A 6,346-nucleotide genomic window follows, 5' to 3' on the forward strand; every position below is an offset into this window, starting at 1 on the left:
CGTATCTCGAGAACCTGATTGACATCGAAATTGGTGGGAGCACTGCAGGGGACCTGAGAAAGTGTAGTGTCGCATTTCATGCAATTCGACCAATGGGGGGGTGGGGGGGGGGGAGATGGGGTGCTGAAGAGTGGGAGGAGAGCATGTTGTGCAAATGGGTGGAGGGGGAACAGGCACTGCACTAGTAAATATGAATGCATGAGATGAGAGTATAGCAAACAGTGCAGCAAAAGCCCAAACCAATTAATTTAGATGTTGCTCAGAAATATAAGCAGCATTATTTAGTGATCAGATTATCCAATTATCAACATTAAAATAATCCAATAAAGTCATTTCCCATCCGCATGTAAAATCATCTTTCATTTCTCCACAAAGGTGACCTCAGTATTACAATATGTCCTTGCTTTGCAGAGGGGGATTCAACCTCATGCACGTTCCTTTCCCAGTTAAAGCAGGAACCCAAGTTGATTTATTATTCACCTGATCTGCTGCTTAGCATTCCTGTCACCATCAGCGCCGTAATTGCTATTTGTGCGTTTGTTGCTAGAATATGTCCCACACAATTTTCATCCAAAGAGAGGTCAGACACACCGGCGCCTAGTTGATCAAAGGCTCATATATGTTACTTGTAGCATGAAACAGTGCAATCTAATGGATGTGTACCACGCGCGGTAAATAATCAATCAGTCAAACACACCAGCAGGGTGGATGGATAATAATAATAATAATAATGAATATATCCTAAAGCAATTAATTCCTTGCTGCAAGCCAATCAAAATCTTAAAAGACCTAGTCCTGTTCATAGGGAATTTCTGAGATATCTCCTCTTCGCTCCTCTATATTCAACCTATCCTGTGAGAATTGAGGAATCAAAAAAAAATGATGGTCAAATAGAAATGTCTCTCCTCTGAAGCAACTGAATTATAAACTGGCACCCTGCTCATACAGCATTCTCCACGCTCTGCTCACCATTGTTTATTCACTACCAGATATCACCTCCTCCCCCCCCCTCCTGAAACAGTACCACATGCTCATTTGAATGCCGTGCCGTCATTGGCCGCCCTGACGCTACGCTCCAACAGGCTGCCTCGTGCTGATTGGCCGGGGGGCTGCAAGAGGGAACAAAAACAGGCATAAAAGGCAGCGTGCGGGATCGTAGAGACACAGATGAGTAGACAATAAGCAACTTTGAGAGCCTTTGAGGGGGGAAAAGCAAACCAGCGGTCTGAATACCTGGCATGTGAGAGAGGAGCAGAGAACGGAGCTGCAAGCAGAGACTCACTCAAGAAGCTGCTGAAGGGAAGAGGTTCAAGCAGAAAACCTTTGAAACAGAGGTAGAAGTGACAGGTGTGGAGATTCGCAGTCTCAGGTTTGCAGCAGCTGCTTTCAGCACTCCAGTAAAAGAAGTGAGGTAAAGTGAGATTTCAGGACTTTCTCTCCAGCAGCGACCCCCCCGACGTTAAACCAAACCCAGCATGTCTCTGGAGGTGAAGGAGAAGACCCAGGTGCGCCTCGTGTTCCTGGGGGCGGCCGGCGTGGGCAAGACGGCCCTGATCCGCCGCTTCCTCCAGGACACCTTCGAGGCCAAGCACCGGCGCACGGTGGAGGAGCTGCACAGCAAGGAGTACGACATCGGCGGCGGCGTCAAGGTCACCGTGGAGATCCTGGACACCAGCGGCAGCTACTCCTTCCCCGCCATGCGCAAGCTCTCCATCCAGAACAGCGACGCCTTCGCCCTGGTCTACGCCGTGGACGACCCCGAGTCGCTGGAGGCCGTCAAGAGCCTGCGCGACGAGATCCTGGAGGTCAAGGAGGACAAGTTCACGCCCATCGTGGTGGTGGGCAACAAGGCGGACCGCCGGGACGAGCGGCGGGTGTCGGGCGAGGACGTGCTCTCCACCGTGCAGCTGGACTGGAACAACAGCTACCTGGAGGCGTCGGCCAAGGACAACGCCAACGTGCTGGAGGTGTTCAAGGAGCTGCTGCAGCAGGCCAACCTGCCCAGCCGCCTCAGCCCGGCGCTGCGCCGACGCAGGGAGACCTTCCCCAAAGACACCGGCTTCCGGCCGCCCATGAACAAGACCAACAGCTGCATCCTGTCCTAACAGGCGGGCGGAGGAGAGAGGAGAGGAGAGGAGGGACGCTGAAGGTGTCGATAGGAAGTGTATGCCCTGGCCATGGGAGCGTGCATGTAACAATATTTTGTTCCTGTCCAATTTTCCATTTCAAATGATAGCATGGTTGTAAATAATCATAATAATCATCATCATGATAATAACGTATTTATATAGCGCTTTTCATAACACAAGGCCATTAAGGTACTTGTCCTACCAGACTGGACATGCAGTCTACCAAAAAATTATGTAACTCCACAGATGGTTACCTACCACAAGTGTTTTATTTTGTATATATTTCCAGATTATGCCTAATAACCATGGTGAATTTGGAGAAGTTTTCTCTTTCCTACCAAAAGTGACAGGGGGACACACAGACTGCATTTCCTGTGTGCCACAAACTGCATGGCCCCTCTAGAACGCAGGCGATACACTTCCTATCAGGGAGAAGCAGCTTGGCCCGACACCTGACAGAACCGAAGAGAGAACGAGCGAAGAGAAAGACTGGGCTGCCGTGAAGAACGTTCTTCTGGGTTCTGGAGACAGAACCAGACACTTTTGAGTTGGCTCCACTGCAGATGGTGTGTGGCTGTGTGGGAGGGAGACAAGAGAGCTGAACTGAGACTGAACTTCAACTGAATACATTAAATGGAGCTGAGAAAGACTGAGTAATGCATTTATTCCTGTTGTTTACTTGATGTAATGTTGCTGCTTATTTGGTGACATGCTGCTGGTATTTAGATCAATGTGTAGCTTTTTGCATTTGGACAGATTTGTGGGAGGAAGTGTATATACTGTACTTGTTGTGGTTGGTGCAAAAGTTTGAGCTTTCATGTAAAAAATGTTTTAATTGGAAAATTCACCTGGAGCACATCATGATGTTTACAATTTTTGTATCCACCATCTGCTATGAAGCATGGCATCACTCTTCTGTTTGAAGCATTGAGAAGTCGATGGTTTGAAGTGGTGAAATGCAAAATGTATACATAAATGCACTTTTATGTTTTGAAACTGAAAGGTTTTTGTTTTTTGTTTTTATACTTTTTTCTCACGTTGAACATTTTTGGCATTCATTTTACAACTATAAATGGAATGTTGATCTAAATGCTGAATAAAAGCCAAAAGCACAAAAAACTGAAATGTCTTGTTGTCGTTGTCAGTGTGTATGTTGTTGATGGGTGCAAGAAAGATAAATAATACTGGTGAGACATAGATAGGTGATCAGCAGACTTAGTGAATATTAGTATTTGCAGACAGAGTGAAATCTAAGTAATTAGATGAAAATGTAATGATTCGTATGGCGAAATTGTGCAGCAGCAAAGAATAGGATAAAGATAAGCAAGAACAAATACAACATTATTGAAGATAAGTTGAAAATAAAGCTACAGAATCTCTCTCATGAACTATTTGTTGGACAGAAGTCTTGTTATTTTGACGATTGCCATCATAACATATTGTAGGCTATATTTACAGTCTGAAACTGATAATAAATTTTCCAGTTGACACACATGGATTTGTGACTGTTTACAGTGCATTTGTGTAACAAAGAGATAGCTTGTCATGTCGTGAGGCTGCAGGAAGCCTTTTCTATATATGGGGGATATTTGCAAATCACTTGCAGCAGCAAAGGGGGGGAATTTCCAAACAATATTATGATTCCAAGACACATTGCGCTTTTGATATCTTGTCAGATCGCAATTGTGCCACAATGGGACTCATGAGAGGAGAAACCGGGAGAAACGTGTGAATGTGAGGTGTAGAATACTGCAGATCAGAAGCAGTGATATTTTAGGCAATGCACATGGGTGGCATTTGTAGGTACAGAAGGCATCCCCATCCATCAGCATAATGACTCTCATATTAATATGACTTATAAGTGGAGGCGTCTCCGCATACTCACCATCTCAACCTCGTAGGCTACTTCAGAACTATTGCTCCACAAGTCAGGAACTAAAACAACGGACAAAAAACAAACATCAGATAGAAAGTGATCATTCATTGAGTTTTTGCTTCGGTGCACAAACACAGCACTTCACTAAAGCTGAATAAACACAAGTGTTGATCTCGGTCAGAGGACAGCCAGGAGTTTCCACAGTCTGTACTAAGACTCTTAGTAAAGATACATGTCGCCATCTATTGACAAAAAGCCCACACTACATTTTCACTTAAATCAGTCCCAACGGTGTGGCTTGACTGGCTTCATTGCTATATACTATACTATTGATGATGCCTCAAAAAAGACATTTGACGGCAACCATGGAGCATGCTAGTGGCTTCAGTGCCTTGCTCAAGGACACTTCAGCCGGACCAATGCTACTGAACGTACTGAACCCACAAACTTGGAATATTCTGTTAATATTCAAAGTTGACCCGTTATGACATCCGACCTCATGTCAATTCCACCGAGCATAATCAGGAAATATCTGCTGACGTTATTAGAGTTGATAGTCCTGAACCTGAAGACACACTCATATGTTTGGATTAAACAACCGACTCGTCCTGGAAAATGATCACAAACACATTTTTCCATCTTTGTAAAGTGATTTTGTAACTGAACGTGAAATCAGTTTAACGCTCCACTTTAGGAGGCGGCGTGCGATCTTATTTCAGGCCCCAAACGGAACTGAACTGGCCTTGAGCAACATTTGAAAACTAAATAATTCAGCTCGCACTCCTCTTTCAGCCAGTCGACAGGCCGGTCCAGTGTGCAGTTCCCCTATTCGATGTGTACGGTTCCCCTTACTTCCACCTGCAGAGCAGAGACACTGGTGTGGTGCCTCAGGTCCACGTGCCCACCCCCTCCCTCTCCATCAGATAGGATTGAACCAAGTTTCCTGTTTTATTTTGAGGAAGTGGCCGAGGGGGGTAAACGTTTGCTCTCTAGTTCCTCTTTCAGTCCACTTTTAAAAGTCTTCCGCACTCAGCATATGTTCACTTGCAGACAACAAAGGGAGCGGAGGCCTAGCAGCTCCACGGTGGTGCAGGTGTGTGGACTTGTCATCTTCGTAGCAGCATGGATTTCTAACTGTCCTAGCTTTTATTTGAGATCTCACATGGATTTTTTGGGGGGTGGTGGATTTGAGGTTCTTCACTGGACGTTTTGCACAGACTAACCTGACGTGATGATTATTTGCCATTAGTATTGCCAGTATCCAGTTGTGACTGTCTGTCTGTGTGTCTCGCTCTCAGTCGTCTTTGCCCCTGGACTTGGTCAAAGCTCCTCAGCAGATTAATGCAATCCTGAGGCGTTTAGAACAAGTTCAGGGTCCTGGGCAGAATACAGCAAGGTTTCTCCTCATTATTACAGTGTCAAGAAATGTAATCAATCTATGTATTGCTTGCATAAAAGAAAAAGACTGAAAACCGGTTCTTTGCTCGGTTAGGATTAATTGATCAAGTTACGGTTTTATTAAAATAAAGCCGATTTATACTTTTGGTTGTGCTTTAGAAAGCGACAGCCCTTGAGAAGCAAAAATACCTCCACAGAATGTGACATGTCTGAACTTATTTTAGACTAAGCCTCGATATGTGTATACATATGCTTGTGAATTAGTCACCTATTATGCATTCAACTTAACATTCAATCTAGCGTGTGTGCATGTAGTTATTTTTGTATTTTAGAGAAGAAACAGCATGTGTAGCATTAACCTTTGATGTTAGATAACATCTGTGACTCAACACAATGCAGAGACACGAGTTATTGACACCGCATGCAAATCGAGGCACATCGCAACAACCAGACAGCCACAGCTGCTTTTTGACACCGTGTCCAGAGTAAGTGCCACGCTGTATAACGCTGCCACCTGATCATTGTAAAGCCATACTGTACATAAAGCACCTGATCATTGTAAAGCCATACTGTACATAAAGCACCTGATCAATGTAAAGCATTGCTCGCTGGCATCAGCTGTCAATGATTTGTAATAATGACCTTTAATATCTCATTTGTCGTGAGCAGTGCTGCTGACTGAGATGTTTGCGCTTGTCCACGCTTCGCAAAGCAAGAGGGGCCTCACCACCACTGACTGAAACTGGTACTGAAAGTTGAGGTTCAGTTCAGGTGCAAAGCTCTTCCTCCACCTTTTTAACACTTACATCACATCCAGATGCACAAACGTACGTTTCACACGTCCAACCGCAAAGACACCAATTATAGTATACAGCTACAGTTGTAGCTTTATTGCTAGTATTGATAAGTTAAATTAAGACAAGCCGCTACTTTCGCCCAAGTA

General features: G+C 44.8%; 1 pseudogene across 1 annotated transcript; it reads left to right on the forward strand.

Annotated features, from left to right (window-relative positions):
• The first annotated feature begins 1,475 nt into the window (after nucleotides 1-1,475).
• On the forward strand, nucleotides 1,476-2,105 carry LOC310793656 (GTP-binding protein Rhes pseudogene; annotated as a pseudogene). The gene has a single exon. The product of its transcript is annotated as a GTP-binding protein Rhes pseudogene (transcript).
• Nucleotides 2,106-6,346: the final 4,241 nt, after the last annotated feature.

The sequence above is a fragment of the Poromitra crassiceps genome, assembly GCF_964638095.1.
Source record: "Poromitra crassiceps genome assembly, chromosome: 19".
In the NCBI taxonomy this organism is placed as follows: domain Eukaryota; kingdom Metazoa; phylum Chordata; class Actinopteri; order Beryciformes; family Melamphaidae; genus Poromitra; species Poromitra crassiceps.